The sequence below is a fragment of the Aedes albopictus genome, chromosome 2 (assembly GCF_035046485.1).
Source record: "Aedes albopictus strain Foshan chromosome 2, AalbF5, whole genome shotgun sequence".
Lineage (NCBI taxonomy): Eukaryota > Metazoa > Arthropoda > Insecta > Diptera > Culicidae > Aedes > Aedes albopictus.
Window position 1 is genome coordinate 358894169 of NC_085137.1, and position 17193 is coordinate 358911361.

General features: G+C 39.4%; 1 protein-coding gene across 8 annotated transcripts in view; it reads left to right on the forward strand.

The window, feature by feature from the left end:
- Window positions 1–17193, forward strand: part of LOC109406167 (protein grainyhead) — an 827965-nt gene that overhangs the window by 116586 nt on the left and 694186 nt on the right. The gene's annotated exons all lie outside the window — the stretch shown is intronic.

Consider the following 17193-nt stretch of genomic DNA (forward strand, 5'->3'; position numbering starts at 1 on the left):
TGATTTATTGTCATGACATTCTAACTCACCTCAGTGTTTGTTGGAATGCACTTGGTTCCACTGCGCTGTACGTGTTCGACAGGCTATCTGGAGCTCAAAATGACGAAGCGTAATTTTCCGCACAGTTATCACTACCCTCTCTTGCTAGTACCACCAAATGATAATTATCAGGTCAACAAAAGAAAAATTATGACTTTGTAACTTGTTTTGTAACCATAATGATGACTGTTAACTTTCTTGTAGCCTTTTGGCACTCCAACAGCACCTCTTTCATTGTTATCACATATCACATCGCAATATACCAACGTTAACGATTCCAGCTTATGCGAGTTTGTAAGCACATTTTAACGAGTTTATTTTTACTTTTATGCGTTTTAGTTTGTACACCAATGCGAGTTTAACTGACATAATAAGAAAAGTACCAAGCGAAGTCGTATAATCATCGCAGTGCGCAGTTATGCGAATTCAATTGACACTTTGCGAGTACGGTCGAACTCTTTTACGAATAAGTAAAGTTCGTCGCAATAAAACATCAGAATATCGTCTACTACGATGTAGTTTTACATTATAAAAGTTAATCTGCACTCTTATATGATTTTACCAGATACATCGCAATAAGTTCAAAAACTAACATCATACCCAAGTAACAGAACTAGCTGTATAACGGTTTCTTAAGCTAAAGTTTGCTTAAGAGTAGTTTGTTCCACTCTTGAGCAGCAAAAATGTTTGTTGGGTATGCGATGAAAATTGTCCCTCAGTCGTATATATATGCGATAGTCAGTAAAAACAGTACTTTATACGATGTACAGCGTACATCCTTATGCGATTTGTGGTTGTCTGGGTTGTTCCTATCGTATCGATGCATTCGTCGCGAATGTATTAGTTAGCAACATTAAAACAATCGGCTATAGCGTTGATGTAGGAAAAGGAAAATGCAGATGTTGAGGTTTTTTCGTGTGTTGAGATGGTGGTCATGATGGTTCAAATCTCGTAGAATTGCTCTATTTTGTTCGTGATACCCATACCTGACCCACAGTGAATCCACCTGAACTTTTGAGTGCAACCACTCGCGGATTCATCAATCATCATGTAATTCAGCAGGGCCTACGTTTTACGACGAAACCACACAGCCGTCAGTTGAAGAAAGATCAAGTATCTGTCCCTCGCCGCCACTCTCCGCCTCCAATTCGCCTTCTCCTGATACCCCGATTTCATATCTACATACATATGTAGCGACGACGCGACGTGCTTAGAGCACTAGGAGCCCACGAGAAACCCAGGCCAGGCCGCTGAAGCTGAGATGCTCGAAATGGTTTTAGTCAAAGTAAATATTTAGCGGTTCGCGGCAGGCTCCGGGACCGGAGAATAAAACGTAATTACTGACCATTAATTATGACGGTTTTGCACGATCTGCTGGGGCTAGTGCGACGACTACGACGACGACGACTTCAATGGTGTGTTTGGGTTTCGTAACACCGAAGAACGCTTTACGGCTATGGCGGTGGTGGTGGTGGTGGAGGTGGTGATGGCTACGGCGCAGGTTGTTATAAAATAATGATTAGATGAGGTCACATCGTGTGGTGATTTGCACTCGGCTCCCTTACCAAAGGCTAGATCTAAACGTTCGCTGATTTGATGATTTAAATCGTTTGTTAAATGGATCTTACTACACTCGGCGTCCTATGTATACTGGTGTGAACATGTCAGCGGGGTCTAATGGAAGTAATTTAGAATTACAGGCGAACGTTTTAAATTTCAATGGTGCTGAGATTGATGGGCTGTGGAATGTTAACTGAATACCATGACACTTACAGTCGAACGAATTATATTTCTGCGGTACACAGATGTTATTACATGATTGATTTTGTTATAACACATTTCGATTTTTTTACACTTGCTCAATAATAAACAATTTTCAAAATATCGGTTTGAAATAATTGAAACAATTGATTAGCATCTATTGCAATGAAGTATATCAAAATCCTTAATTTCAAGAAATTAATAGTAGCTTGGAACGAGCTCACCAATTCCTGCATTAAGAGAGAAAAATAACTTCCTTCGAATGAGTGTAATCAGTTTTGTACATTTTAATTCCGCCCTATTTTGCTTATCCTTTGACAGATACGCGTATTTCGGCTATCACTTGTCATCTTCCTCAGTGTCAGTTATCCACACCGACAATTTAACTGACACTGCTTAGAGGGTTTGAAAAGTCGTTACAAGATTAACGAGCGAAAAATAAGGAAAATTTTCTTCCGTATCTGCTGTTTCTGATCTGTATTTAAATTTTTCAGAACTCTTCGAAAATTTAACAAAATTGATCAACTTGATAATCGAATTTACATTATAAATATGGTTAATGTGTTTCTTTTACGCATAAATTATTCTTTACACGAATGCCAACTCATCTGGTAAAGTGTCTTTAATAAAATGTAATAATGATAACAGAAATTCATTTGCAGAAACGATGCATGTAATCATTTATGTGGGCATCATGGAAATTGCATGCAACCGAAATGACCAAGTGATATATTGTAACAACTTCATTAGTATCCAGAAACATGACGTTCCATACACCGCGCAATAAACGTAGTGCTTATTTTATCCCAACGCAAAAAAAGAACAACGTTGTAAAAATTCCAAAAATGGTCCCTCGCTAAAAAATATCGCTCGCGGCGTTAAAATTAATGTTCCTCATTAGCTCGAAAAAAGGCGTTCTCGGTTCGCATTTTCCCCCTTTCATTCAGGCCATTTTTTAAACCCAAAACGCAAATCCTCCCGTTGAATGCCACCAATATTCAACAGCCGCCACAAGAAATACGGAGCTGATCACCACGACCGCGCTTTGCTGCCGTGCCGTTATTATACATATGTGGACCGCTTTTGATGGTTTTTGGAAAAGAAAACAAAAAAAAATGTATCGAAATTCGAAACGGGCTTTGGCATTAAAATCGTTTCTCCCCTGATTGGCACCTGACAGGACGATATGCCGCAGTCGCAGCCACAAAAGAAGGTTGACCATACTCTGCACTCTGAAGTGAAAGAGAGTTGGTTTATCTCGGTTTCTCTGGATGCGGTTATCGATTATCGATATTATTATGTGACACCGTGTTGTCAGTGGAATTTATGCGAGAAGCGCACCCACTGAGGGTGGTCACGAAAAATAATGAACACGCAGTTAAAAAAAATAAACAAGTATTCACAAGGAACATTTTGGTGGTCAATTAGTAATGAGGAGGTTTTGAAAACCGTCATAAAACCTTGTACCTTTTATTTAGGGTTTATAACGGTTCTAAAAACCTCTTCTAGTCTATTTGACTGAAAAATGGTACATACTTGGACTTACATGATAAAGGGTGAGTCGATAATTATTGTGCCATTTTCAAACTAACGTAACTTTTTTCCTACTTCACGAAAATCAAGCAAATTTTGCACAGTTTCTCCTTATAGTCTATTGTTTACATATAATTAATTGAGCAGTTATCTGTGAGATTCCGGTCGATATAGAATAAATTTTGTTAACAGTTCTAAAAAAGATGTTGTACAACCACATGCTAAAATCTAAAATCATGCTATTGCGCCTTGGAACAATTAATGATTATACATTATCGGATCATCTTAATGCTCGTCAATAGGTTTCAGGAACGGTTGTTAGTGAAACATAAGCCTGGAGCTGGGTGAAAACCAGGCACGATGCGCATAAACAAACCAGAGAGCTTTAATTATTTGTTTCAAGTGGAGCCTGAACATGTCCACATGGAGGGCGTTAATTGTAAATGTCGTGAATTTCACTAAAACGCATCCTACATTTGAACCGATACCAAAATGTTGAATTGCATATATATACTAGACTACTGTAACAATTTGGGTTCATTTTGTTAACTGTAGATAATTTGCGAATCAGGGTGGCACAATAATTAACGACTCACCCTTTACATAAATTTAATTTAAGTCCAAACTTCCAGCCTTGACGATTTACAAGACGTATCATGAACATTTGTGCTTTATGTAAAATAACTACTCCAAGTCCTATATCATATATCACAGAAATTCAGACAGTGTAGAGATTGACACTATTAAGTTTTGAAATATCTATTGATCATGCCAAAAATGTGATACGTATCGCCTTCTAAGTTCCCAAACATCCAATTTGCATTTCTTTCATGACAAGATCGAATTTTTCTAAAACCATGTAACCAATAAAGTGAAAACATAGCCTAGAGTGTCCTGAAAAACTTTGTCGAAGACCGCGAAGTGATCTGATGTTTAAGAAAAAAGTTATAACGTTGGCATTGCATGCCGAAAAGACATGATTTTGTTACTATTGTTATTCCTTTACATGTTAAAACATAAACACATTCATGCGGCTCGTTGGTTATATCTATTTTCACAAGCATTGGATCGCTTTTCGGTCTTCAACAAAGTTTTTCAGAACATCCTAGGCTATCATTTTACAGTATCGGTTAAAAAGTTTCAGACAAACTTTTCAACTTATGACAAAAATGCAAAAAAGTATGTTTTCCCATACAAAATCCCATACAAATTTCAATTGCAATGCGCAAAGTGTAGACGCAATCGATCGTGCTCAAATTTTGCACAAATACTCAAAACCCAAAACGGAACCAAAAAAGCTTTGATCTCAGAAAACGGTTCCGATGACCCACACTAATATATATATATGTATATATATACATATGTTGGTCATACCCTAAAGGTTCTACGTATCGCCTTCTAAATTGCACGACAACCAATTTGCACGTTTAATGAAGTTTGTGACCGTGTTGAACGAATGATGTTTTTGCGGTAAAGTTACATCATGTGTACACAAAATGGAGACGATATACATGGAATGACGGGACAATCTTAAGCGATTTACGATGTGCTCTATTTTGCGATGTAATATAGCTTCTTATGCGACTTAATAGTATTCAAAAAATGCAACTCTAGTTACCTCATTCTTGATCTTAAGGGTTATACACTTTACGCTTAATCCCAAACGATACTTATGAAACAAGCTGATTGATTATCATGACATTCTTACTCACTTCAGTGTTCGATGAAATGCGCTTGGGTTACCAAGGGTTAAAAGTTGTTGATGTTTTTGTCATTTGTTAACCCCTTCAAGCAATCTGTTGTACGACTTCGTTTCAACTATTTCTTCAATGAATGGCCTCTTATTCTCGGTAGATTCATCATAGGCTATTCTTTCTAGTTTCATTGTTAAACTAGTTTTTGGCAAAAATTGTTGGAAAAGGTAAAAACAACGGCTAACTTTCAATTCGTCCTGATGACCATTCGGCCCAATGACCATTCGGCCTAATGACCCAGCATCCCTTGAAATCAACTGGAACGCCTTCACCTCCATTAACAATTCCCTGAAGCTCCCATGAAAGCCGCTGCAATCCCCATGAATACTCTTGAAACTCCTCTGAAACCATTCTGAAAATCCTTGAAGCTCTTGAAACTGCTCTAGAGCTCCTGAAATACACTGAAACCCTCTGAAATACATTGAAATACCCAAAAAAAACTTTTGGAGCACTCCGGAAACCCCTTGATACCCCCGGAAATATCTCTAAAACGACTTGAAACCGCTATGGAGCTTCCCTATAACTCTTCTTTAACCCCTCCACATGGCATCAACCCTTCTAAAACTTCTTGAAATCCATTGAAGTAATACTCTGATACTATTCAATTAATGTATCAATTTAGGTAAAGCTTTCCACATTCCATAGCCTAAATGGAGGTTTTTCAAGATATTTGTTAACAAAAAAAAGTTACTTTTAAAAGAGTTGGCCGATTTTACTAGTTTACAGTATTTTAGAGCTCGGTTTTAGGATTTTCTTGGTCCACATGGATTGAAACTGGGTTGAAAATGTAGAGAAACTTTCCAGAAATATTTTTTACAGTTTTTCAAAAGAAGTTTCTGATCGCAGTTTTGGAGAAATTTCCTTCCCAACTTATCGAATCCTTCCTTGCAATATCTTCCATGAACCTCTGTAAGCTTTTTCTTGTGATTTTTTGTGACATTTTTAAGAAATTTTCATGTTTTCGGATAACTTCCCGGAGAAATTATTGTAGAAATTCTTGAGGGAATTCTTGATTTTCCATTTCTGGAATTTATGTATGGTACATCAGGACGTTACCTGAAAACTTCAACTTGCTATGAAATGTTTGTGAGAACATGTAGGTAGATCATTCAGAGAAAAAAATACAAGAAGTCATAGAATAACTCGTGTTCAAAATCTTTTTATTCTTTTAAAATCTGAACAGAATGTTTTTGAAAAATTTTCTACTTGTTTTTTTTTTAATTATTTATCGGCAAAACTACTAGGAGGATCATGAGTGAGTTAGCCTCGACCAACTTTTGTAGAACTTCCTCGAAGTATTGCTGGTGGAATCTCAAGATAGCCCTGCTAAGTCTCTAATTGTTTTTTTATGGAATTTTGAACGCAAATTTTGGCAAAACCTTTCAGGAGCAAATGTAGGCAAACATTCTCGGAAAAATCTTGGCAAAGCTTAGAGAGTGGATGCTTAAAATATAAATGTAGTTTTTTAAGCAAAATTTTTGAAGCATAATATTGAATTTTAGATAGAGTATTACTACACTGTGTCCAGTTTGCTTAGAACCACCCTGCATGTCATGTGTTCTAAAGTTATAAATGTTGTGTTTCTGGCACACCCTATTGCATTATGTTTGTATTGGTGTAAGCAGACAAATGAACGCATGATATCAGTTGATTATTACAGCACTAGTGTTTACAGTCACCTAATCGTATTTTCCGGTGTCCAGTTTAGATAGATCCATTTGCATATATTGTGAGTTTCGAGATTCTACGACGTAAACAATCACCATGCCGAGAGGAAAATTACTTTCGGAGAAGGGAAAAGGTGAAATCGAAGCTTTCTATCAGGAAAATGTTGGGATCAGAGGAATAGCTCGTCGAATCGGCCGATCGCATCACGTCGTGCTGAATTACTTGAAAAATCCCGCCGGTTATGGTAAAACAGCGAAAAAACATCATAAGTCCAAGGTCTCTGACCGCCAGAAACGTTTAATCGTTAGAACCGCTTCGAATTCTCAAAAATCGTTGGCACAGATTAAGCAGGAACTCAATTTGAGCGTCTGTCGGGAGACCATTCGCCAGGTTTTGATAAAAAGTCCGTACATAAAAAGGGCCAAAAAGGCGAGAGCTCCAAAAATCACCCTTTCCCACATCGAACGACGATTGAACTTTGCAAAAACCAACATGAGTCGACAATGGAACATGGTCAGTTGAAAGAAGGATCTATTGTTTTGAGATGTATTCAAGCTGAGTCATGACAATATTACCACAAATTGCAATAATAAACAGTAATAGTCTATTGTGTATTTTTAGTTAATTTCCACTGACGAGAAAAAGTTCAATGTGGATGGACCTGACGGATTTAATGGCTACTGGCGTGATTTGAGGAAAGAGGAGCAATATTTTTCGACCCGTAACTTTGGTGGAGGTTCGTGCATGGTTTGGGCTGAGTTCTGTGCATCAGGAAAGCTGGACATCGCATTCCCGTCGTTCAAAATGAACAGCAAAGAATACATACAAGTGTTGAAAACTAGACTACTGCCATTTATGCGCAGATTTCGACGAAAAAAGTTTACTTTTCAGCAAGATAACGCCGCCATACACACCAGTAAGGAAACTTTTTTTTAGTTTTTATTTTTGTGTATTTTAACTTAGATGCTAATTCTACACTCAGTAGTAAGGAAACCGTGCAGTGGCTACACGACCATAATGTTGAGCTGCTCGAATGGCCTGCTCGTTCCCCAGACTTAAATCCCATGGAAAACCTCTGAGGAATCCTGGTACGCAAGATCTATGCAGAGGGAAAGCAGTATGCCACCATCGATGAGTTAAAAGCCGCTATTTCGAAGGCATGGGAAAACATTGAGAAGTCAGTTCTGCAAAACTTGACTGTTAGTATGACAAATCGTATTTAAATAAAAAGAAAATCGGGTTAAGTACGGTTCCTTTGAATTCCACTAAGAATTTGCATCCTTTGACAGATACGTATTTCGACCTCAACTGTAAGGTCGTCTTCAGTGTCTTGTACTTGACTCGACTTGACTCGAGTCGAGTCAAGTACAAGACACTGAAGACGACCTTACAGTTGAGGTCGAAATACGTATCTGTCAAAGGATGCAAATTCTTAGTGGAATTCAAAGGAACCGTACTTAACCCGATTTTCTTTTTATTTACAGATATTCCCCTAACAAGCCCAGGTTAATCATCAAAATCGTATTTTCCAAGTTATCAACAGGAACGGTAAAGTGACCGATTATTGACATGTTGATTTTTTATTTTATTTTGTGCTATTTTGATACTTTAACTACGCTAAAACGAATAAAAAATAATGTGGTTCTAAAAAAACTGGACAGCAAAATGAACAAAAAGTTCTCCAGAAACTTGTTCCTATTTGCTTGTGTTAACTGAAGTACCGTGAGATTATGTATACCTTAAGCACTAAATAAATCGATCATTGTAGCTTCGTTACTCTCGAGCTTTTATTTAAAACTTCCAAAACAGAGGTGGTTCTAAGAAAACTGGACGGAGTGTAGAACTTAAAATCTTTGGGCGAATTATTGGAATAAATTTTATTAAAGATTTGCTGAAAATATTCATGAATTTCATAAATAAAATTTGTAAGAGGACCTGGTGTGATGGTTAGAACACTTGACTATCACGCCGTGGACCTGGGATCGCATCCTACTCCCAACAAATTCGCAAAATGTGAGTTCTTCCTTCGGAAGGGAAGTAAAGCGAGGGTCCCGAGATGAACTAGCCTAGAGCTAAAAATCTCGTTAGTACAGATAAAGAAAAATTTAAAACAATCATATTTGTGAAATTAAAATGGATTTACCAATAAAAATTCTATGAGTATGTTAACTGCAACGGAATAAAAAAATTATTGATTTGTGGAAAATGTGAAATTTTTGACAATTCTGAGTAAAGAAATGTTATTGGACCTTTGGAAAATATGAGTATAATAACAATGTTCTGAGAAAAGTCTGAAAACCCCTCGATTTATTATGGTTTTAAATATGTTCTGAACTTGACTTTAGAAATTTTTAAAGCTCATAATCATTTTGAACAGTGTTCTATATGTCTCCATTTATTTAAGTATTTTGAAATTTTGAAAACATTCAGAAAATATTTTTAAAAAATTAGAGAACGTTCAAAAGTTTAAATATTAGCTCAGTATTTTCAGAAAATTTATATGCTTTAAAGAACTTCAGGACATATAACTGATGTCGTAAAATACAATGAATGAAGCGATTTACAGTGTTGATTTATAATTTACTATACCTTCTCTGAAAAGTATGGCAGTCTATTTATTGCACCCATAAACAAATAGAAACGCTCCATAGAAAATCCAAAAGTGCTCCATAAAGAATGAAAATATGTTCCATGAAAATGTGCAATGTTACCCATAAATAATTGAAAATGTTCCATACTTTATAAAAAATGTACCGGTAAAACATAAAATTTTCTCATTAAAAGTGAAATTTTGCACCAATAAATAATACTGAAATGCTCCATGATAAAATACAAATGCTCCATAGAAAAATGCAAATGCTCCATAAAAAATAAAATTGTACCCATAGAAAATTGAATATTGCTCCATAGAAAAATTAAATTGCACCATAAAAAATTGAAATTGCACCATAGAAAATAGACAAATGCTCCATAATAATTATCAAACTGCACCATAGAAAATATTAATTGCTCCATGAAAAATTGAAAATCCTCCATAGATAGCATATTCTCATAATTTAATTCGACAGGGCTGAATTGTTTTACATTGGATTGCTTTAGTGGTGCAAATGTTTAAATTTATGGAGAATTTTCAATGTTTTATGGAGCAAATTGTATTTTCTATGGTGCAGTTTGATAATACTTATGGAGCATATGTCTATTTTATATGGTGCAATTTAATTTTTCTATGGAGCAATATTCAATTTTCTATGGGTACAATTTTAATTTTTTATGGAGCATTTGCATTTTTCTATGGAGCATTTGTATTTTATCATGGAGCATTTCAGTATTATTTATTGGTGCAAAATTTCACTTTTAATGAGAAAATTTTATGTTTTACCGGTACATTTTTTTATAAAGTTTGGAACGTTTTCAATTATTTATGGGTAATATTGCACATTTTCATGGAACATATGTTCAATCTTTATGGATCACTTTTTGATTTTCTATGGATCATTTGCAATTTGTTATGGTTGCAATAACCTTTTGCCGAAAAGTATTGATGTTTATTTATACTGTAGTTATCTTATTTCGTTATCAAATATAACAAAATCTTGAGCAATTTCGGTTTGCCTTTATGGAATCGATCAGAGGGTCATACACATTCTGATTTCCTTCAAAATAAGTTCACGGGCCGTAAAAAACCTACCTAAGAGTCACATGCTGGCCTCAGTGTGATTATCCCTGGTCTAATGGTATGGGAATAAAAAAAAATAAAAAAAATCAAATAATATATTCTTGAAAAAAAATCCGTTCTTTATTATGTCTTTTTTCCGACTTTTTCTTTCTTACATTCAATTAGGTGGGCTACGTAGCCGTGCGGCTAGAAGCGTGAGCCATCTAGGCGTTTCGTATGCCTCGGAGTGTGGGTTCAATTCCCGCTCCAGTCAGTGAAAACTTTTCGTCAAACGAAAAATTCTCCACTGGGCCACTGGGTGTTATGTGTGTTGTCCGTGGTCTAATGTTAGTGCTTGTTCAGTCTGTACAACCTCTGGTTGAAGACGGTGTAGTGTCTTTTTTTACATTCAATTAATGTCATCTTCTGTGTGCAGTGGAGCGGACCTGGTGTGATGGTTAGAGCACTTGACTATCACGCCGAGGACCTGGGATCGAATCCCACTCCCGACAAACTCGCAAAATGTGAGTTCTTCCTTCGGAAGGGAAGTAAAGCATGGGTCCCGAGATGAACTAGCCTTGGGCTAAAATATCTAATATCTTCCAGTTTCTATCTTCTATCTTATTTTTAACAAGATAAAAGTCAGAACCAAAGAGATAGAAAATAGAATATATGTATATCTTTTACCTTTTTTTCTTCTATCTCTTGCTTCAAGTTTCTTGTGCTTTTTTCTGTCTTTATTTTATCTACCATCTGTAGTTCTTCTTCATTCTATCTTCTGCGTTCTATTTTTTTTTTTTAATTTTTCATCATCTATACTCGATTATTTATTTTTCACCTTCTTATTATTATCCTACATTCTCTATCTTCTTCTTAAACATTTTTTTTTTCATGTACACCCTTCCTCTCCAAACGGATGCACGACTTTCAACTCTGCTCTGCGATGCGAAAAGCGAACGAACATATACCTAAACCAATGCAATGGAACGTCGGAAAGATTATTTTTCCACCGACCACCGACGTTTGAATGCGCCGTGACTGCGGTGATTTGGAAGGTCGATCGAATGGGACATGATTTGACGGGCGCGAGTTCACATTTCAACTCGACGACGACGCGAGAGCGCACATAATTAGCTATTGAACGCCATATAGGGGTGGAAGTCGACCCGTCGTTGGCTGACTAAATCTAATGATTGTTCAAAGAACACACAATCCTAATTTATTCGTTTCTTCTGTCAATGATCCTCGTCGTCGTTGTCGTCGTTACACACTTTCGCTAATGTACTCTAATAGGTACAAACCCCAGTTGAAGTCACCTCCACCGTCATCAATGAACTCACGGGGTATATTGCCCGTTGCAGGCAGCGAACTAAAACAGCCATCGTTTACCATCTCTCGGTACAAGTAACAGCAATTTGGCTGTGTCGCAATTTAATGGAGCTTTAAATGTGCTCCTCTAATTCTGAGCCTTGCCTGTCTGAGCACTCCCTTGATGCCAGCTACCAAATGAACAGCTATAAGTTGATCCTTTATGGCGAATGGTTTTTGGGATTATTGCATGAGTTGTGAGTACCATAATATGAATTTGAACATTGCGCTTTGTATTTTTCCAGTAGTACCTATGATTGACCCAGAAGTCATTGAATCTACTTAGTTGATCAGTAGAAATAATTCCCCTAGGACTTGGAAGATAACCCAACTGAGCATACCTCATAAATTATATACTTTCGCCCTTACAGGATGCCAGGACCCATGGCGCGGTGGTCATACGTTCGCCTCATAAGTGAATGATAATGGGTGTAATTCCCAGCTCCGGCATTTACAATTTTTCAGCAGCTATTCTTCGGTCAATTCATCAAGTTGAATATGAAACTGGTCAAACGAAATTGCTGAAGAACCAATAAGTGCTCATATTCTGAGTGTAAAAATCAACCTTATCGAGTGAAATTACTCCCGGTACATAGCCCATGCATTTCGTCTGTGGGATTTAACCTCAATCTCAAATACAGTTTTTAATTTTTGCCTCTTATATTTTAGGTGAGCAAATAATCAGCTACCCCTTCATACCACCCCAGTTGGGAAACACTTAACTCAATCAATTCTCTATTAAATAACCATACGAACTTTTGCGCACCTTAAGCGCTCCATGCACTCCGATGTTTGTCGGAGATACGTTACGGTGCTTTACCTCGGCGTTTTCATAAATTTATCAAAACATGTGCACTTTGTACCCTCGGCAAACGGCAAACACCACAACTCGTAGTAACTTGTATTCAGAAAAACCCCAGCAAGTTGTTCATCGATATTGCTTCGCCTGATAGAGTTCCACCACCTCTGTCTGTTTGCCTGCGAGAACACTAAAATTGAAACACATTTTAGACACTATCGTGTCTAAATCTTAATTCAATAGTGATTCTCCAGCCTCTCCGACCTCTGCTGGCGCACTTCAACGAATTGCATGTCATGGAACCTATGCATGAAGCCGAGAACGTGTAGCAGGTATATGCATTTGCAATTTCATTCATCCACGATTTTGTTGTTCTGTCAGAGCTGCCCGCACCTCTTCCGTATGGGTTCGATCCTGCAATCGTAGAACGTACCTAGCCGTTTATTTGGGATTTGTGCATCGCGTGACTGATCACTGGAATAGAGGCGTGCTTTTCGAAATGTTGTGAAATATTATGTGACTGTCTGACTGAAGAATAAACATCTGAGAACCCAAACATGAGCCGGGCCCCTTGCGTAGTGGCTACACGTTCACTTGATAAGTGGATGGTCATGGGCTCGATCCCAGCCCCGGCACTTGAAATTTTTCGTCAGTTGCTCTTCCCCCCGAGACTCTTCTGACCATTTCCTCTAACGGAACAGGAAACTTGGATAACGGCTAACGGCAACTCATAATGGACCCGCATTCGAACTGGAAAAGGTATATGAGCTACACATCAACATTCTCGCGCTCATCATTCTATTCATGGACAGGGTAGAAAGGTGGCAGCAGCGCAACAGCAACCAATTCGGCATAGTAGAATTAGAATAGATCAAAAACGATCTAAACAATCAAATCTGACTAAACATGTCAATGGTTGCTCCTCCGTGATTGATCTGAGCTGGTGGCAATTGCACTGAGATCCAAATGAATAAGGGGTGGGACACTCCACTTATTCTCAAAGTGCAATTTAAGCAGCTCATACTTTCTTGATCAATAACGGCGCCGGCCACGTCCTTATAGTCAGTTGGGAAGGGAAATGAATGTTAGAGTGTGCTGGTTGTTGCTACTAAAGACCGAGATCACCTCTGCATCCCCACAACCAGCACGGACTGGGGTATTTATTAGACGGAAAGGATGGGAGATCTGGGAGTCACCGTTGGGTCGGTGATGCGATACATGGATAGGGGTTATTTTTAGTGTTCGTGATAGATTGTGTGGTGAATAAGGTCAAGCGACACAGGACGCTTTGGTTGCATAACTTGTGGGCGTTATAAATACACTGTGCTGTGAGTGGAAGTTGGGAGAAAGAGAAACGACTATTTTTAATTCGTTTCTGGATCTAGCGATGGCTATGAACATATGAATAAACATGAGTTGTATATGTAGAGAAGAGAGAGAGAGAGAGAGAGAGAGAGCGAGAGAAAGTGTATAGAAAGATACAAAGTAGGATGAAAGGGACGGGCCAGGGATTGAACCCATGAGCTTCTGCATACGAATCAGAAGCGGTAGCCACTAGACCACCAAGCCCGTCCGGTATAGTAGAATTAGAATTTCTCAAGAAATTGCTCCAAGGATATCTTTGGCGAACACTCCAAAGTATTTTTCAGAAATTCTTTAAAAACTCTTCAGAAATTCTTCGAGGGATTCATTCAGAAATTTCCCTGAAGATTCTATGGGAAATTCTTCATAAGATTCCTCAATAAGTTTGTTAATGGACTTTTTTAAGACATCTTCTACAAGTTTCTTCAAAAAAAAAAATCATAAATTATTTCAGGAATTCGGTCTTAAAATCATTACCGTACCTTACCGATCAGGCTAAGGCCGGAGTGGCCTCTACTGTACATAGTAGCCGTCTCCATTCCACTCGGTCCATGGCTGTTTGTCTCCAGTTCCGCACTCTGCGTAGGTTCCGCAGATCGTCCTCCACTTGGTCGACCCACCTAGCTCGCTGCGCTTCACGTCTTCTTGTACCTGTCGGATGGCCCTCGAAAATCATTATAGTCGGGTTGCTATCCGACATCCTGATGACGTGACTCGCCCACCGTAGCCTCCCGATTTTCGCGGTATGGACGATGGTTGGTTCTCTCAGCTGCTGATGCAGCTCGTGGTTCATTCGCCTTCTCCAAGTCCCGTATTCCATCTGCACACCGCCGTAGATGGTACGCAACACCTTCCGTTTGAAAACTCCAAGGGCGCGTTGGTCCTCTGTACGTTGGGTCCATGTTTCGTGCCCATAGAGGACGACCGGTCTAATCAGCGTTTTGTAGATGGTTAACTTCGTGTTACGGCGAACTTTATTCGATCGTAGAGTTCTGCGGAGTCCAAAGTAAGCACGATTTCCTGCCACAATGCGCCTCTGAATTTCTCTGCTGGTGTCGTTGTCGGCGGTCACCAGCGAGCCCAAGTACACGAATTCTTCAACCGCCTCGATTTCATCACCGTCGATATAAATTCGGGGTGGCGGGCGCGGTGATTCTTCCCTGGAGCCCTTTGCCATCATGTACTTTGTCTTCGACACATTAATGACTAATCCGATTCGTCTGGCTTCACTCTTTAGTCGCATGTACGTTTCCGCCATCGTCTCAAATTTATGAGCAATAATATCAATATCATCAGCGAAACCAAGCAGCTGAACGGACTTCGTGAAAATCGTACCACTCGTGTTTATCCCCGCTCTTCTTATTACACCCTCTAAAGCAATGTTGAACAGCAAGCACGAAAGACCATCACCTTGCCGTAACCCTCTGCGAGATTCGAAGGGACTCGAGAGTGTCCCTGATACTCGAACTACGCACATCACTCGATCCATCGTCGCCTTGATCAATCGTATCAGTTTATCCGGGAATCCGTTTTCGTGCATAATCTGCCATAGCTGTTCTCGATCGATTGTATCATACGCTGATTTGAAATCGATGAACAAGTGATGTGTGGGCACGTTGTATTCGCGGCATTTCTGCAACACCTGGCGGATGGCGAACATCTGGTCCGTTGTAGCGCGTTCACACATGAATCCAGCCTGATATTGCCCCACGAACTCTCTTGCAATCGGTGATAGACGGCGGCATAAAATTTAAGAGAGTATTTTGTAGGCAGCGCTCAGTAGTGTGATCGCGCGGTAGTTCCCGCAATCCAACTTGTCGCCCTTTTTATAGATGGGACACACGATACCTTCCATCCATTCCTCCGGTAATACTTCCTTTTCCCAAATCTTGGTAATGACCCAGTGTAGTGTTTCCACCAGTGCTTCTCCACCGTATTTTAGAAGCTCGCTTGGTAGTTGATCTGCCCCAGCGGCTTTGTTGTTTTTCAACCGGCCAACCTCCTCCTCAATCTCTTGAAGGTCAGGGGCCGGAAGTGCACATACTCCTAGATCTGTTACCACGCCACCTTCGGTACTTGCAACGTCGCCATTGAGGTGCTCATCGTAATGCTGCCGCCACCTCTCGACCACCTCACGCTCGCTCGTGAGAATATTCCCGTGATTATCTCGGCACATTTCGGCTTGTGGCACAAAGCCTCTGCGCGAGCGGTCCAGCTTCTCGTAGAACTTTCGTGAGTCCATAGCGCGGTACAGCTCTTCCATCGCTTCGCGATCTCGTTCTTCCTGCTGACGCTTCTTCATCCGGAAGACTGAGTTCTGCCTGTTCCGCGCCTGTCTGTAACGTGCCTCATTCGCTCTCGTACGGTGTTGCAGCACTCTCGCCCATGCTGCATTCTTCTCGTTTTTCAACTGTTCACATTCACCGTCGTGCCAGTCGTTTCTGTGATTCGGAGTCGCGAAGCCTAGTGCCGAGGCGGATCGGATGTCCCTCCAGCCATCTTCAAGTGTAGCTACGCCAAGCTGCTCTTCCGTTGGTAGGGCCACTGCTAACTGCTGCGCGTAGTATTGAGTCACTTCTACGTTATGCAGCTGCTCGATGTTGAGCCGCGGCGTTCGACTTCGACGCGTGGTGATAACCGTCGAAAGTTTTGAGCGCATGCATACAGCGACTAAGTAGTGATCCGAATCTATATTCGCACTGCGGTATGTGCGGACATTGGTTATATCCGAGAAGAATTTACCGTCGATTAGAACGTGGTCGATTTGGTTTTCTGTTTGGTGGTCGGGTGATCTCCAGGTGGCTTTAGGATATCTTTGCAGGGGAAGAAGGTGCTTCGGACTACCATACCACGGGAGACTGCAAAGTTTACGCATCGCTGGCCGTTATCATACGATACGGCATGCAGGCTGTTTCGTCCGATTTCTTAAAATCAACCAACGTTTTTTTTCCACAAGCTCCTCCAGCGGTTTCTCCAAAAATACTTTCAGTGATTTATGAGGACATTCTTCAGTGTTTTCTTCAAATCTTCCTGAACGAATATCCTAGAAATTTCCGTTAAGAATTTATCTAGGAAGATTTTCATGGATTCCTTCTAAAATTCCGTCAGGGATTACTTTTGATTTTCTTCAGAGGATTCGTCTGAAAAAATCCTATGAAATTTCTCCAGGAGTCCTTCATAATTTTTTTTTGAAGAAATTATTTCAGAGACTCCTTCGGAAATTGGGACAGGTATTTCTTCAAGAAGATCACTAG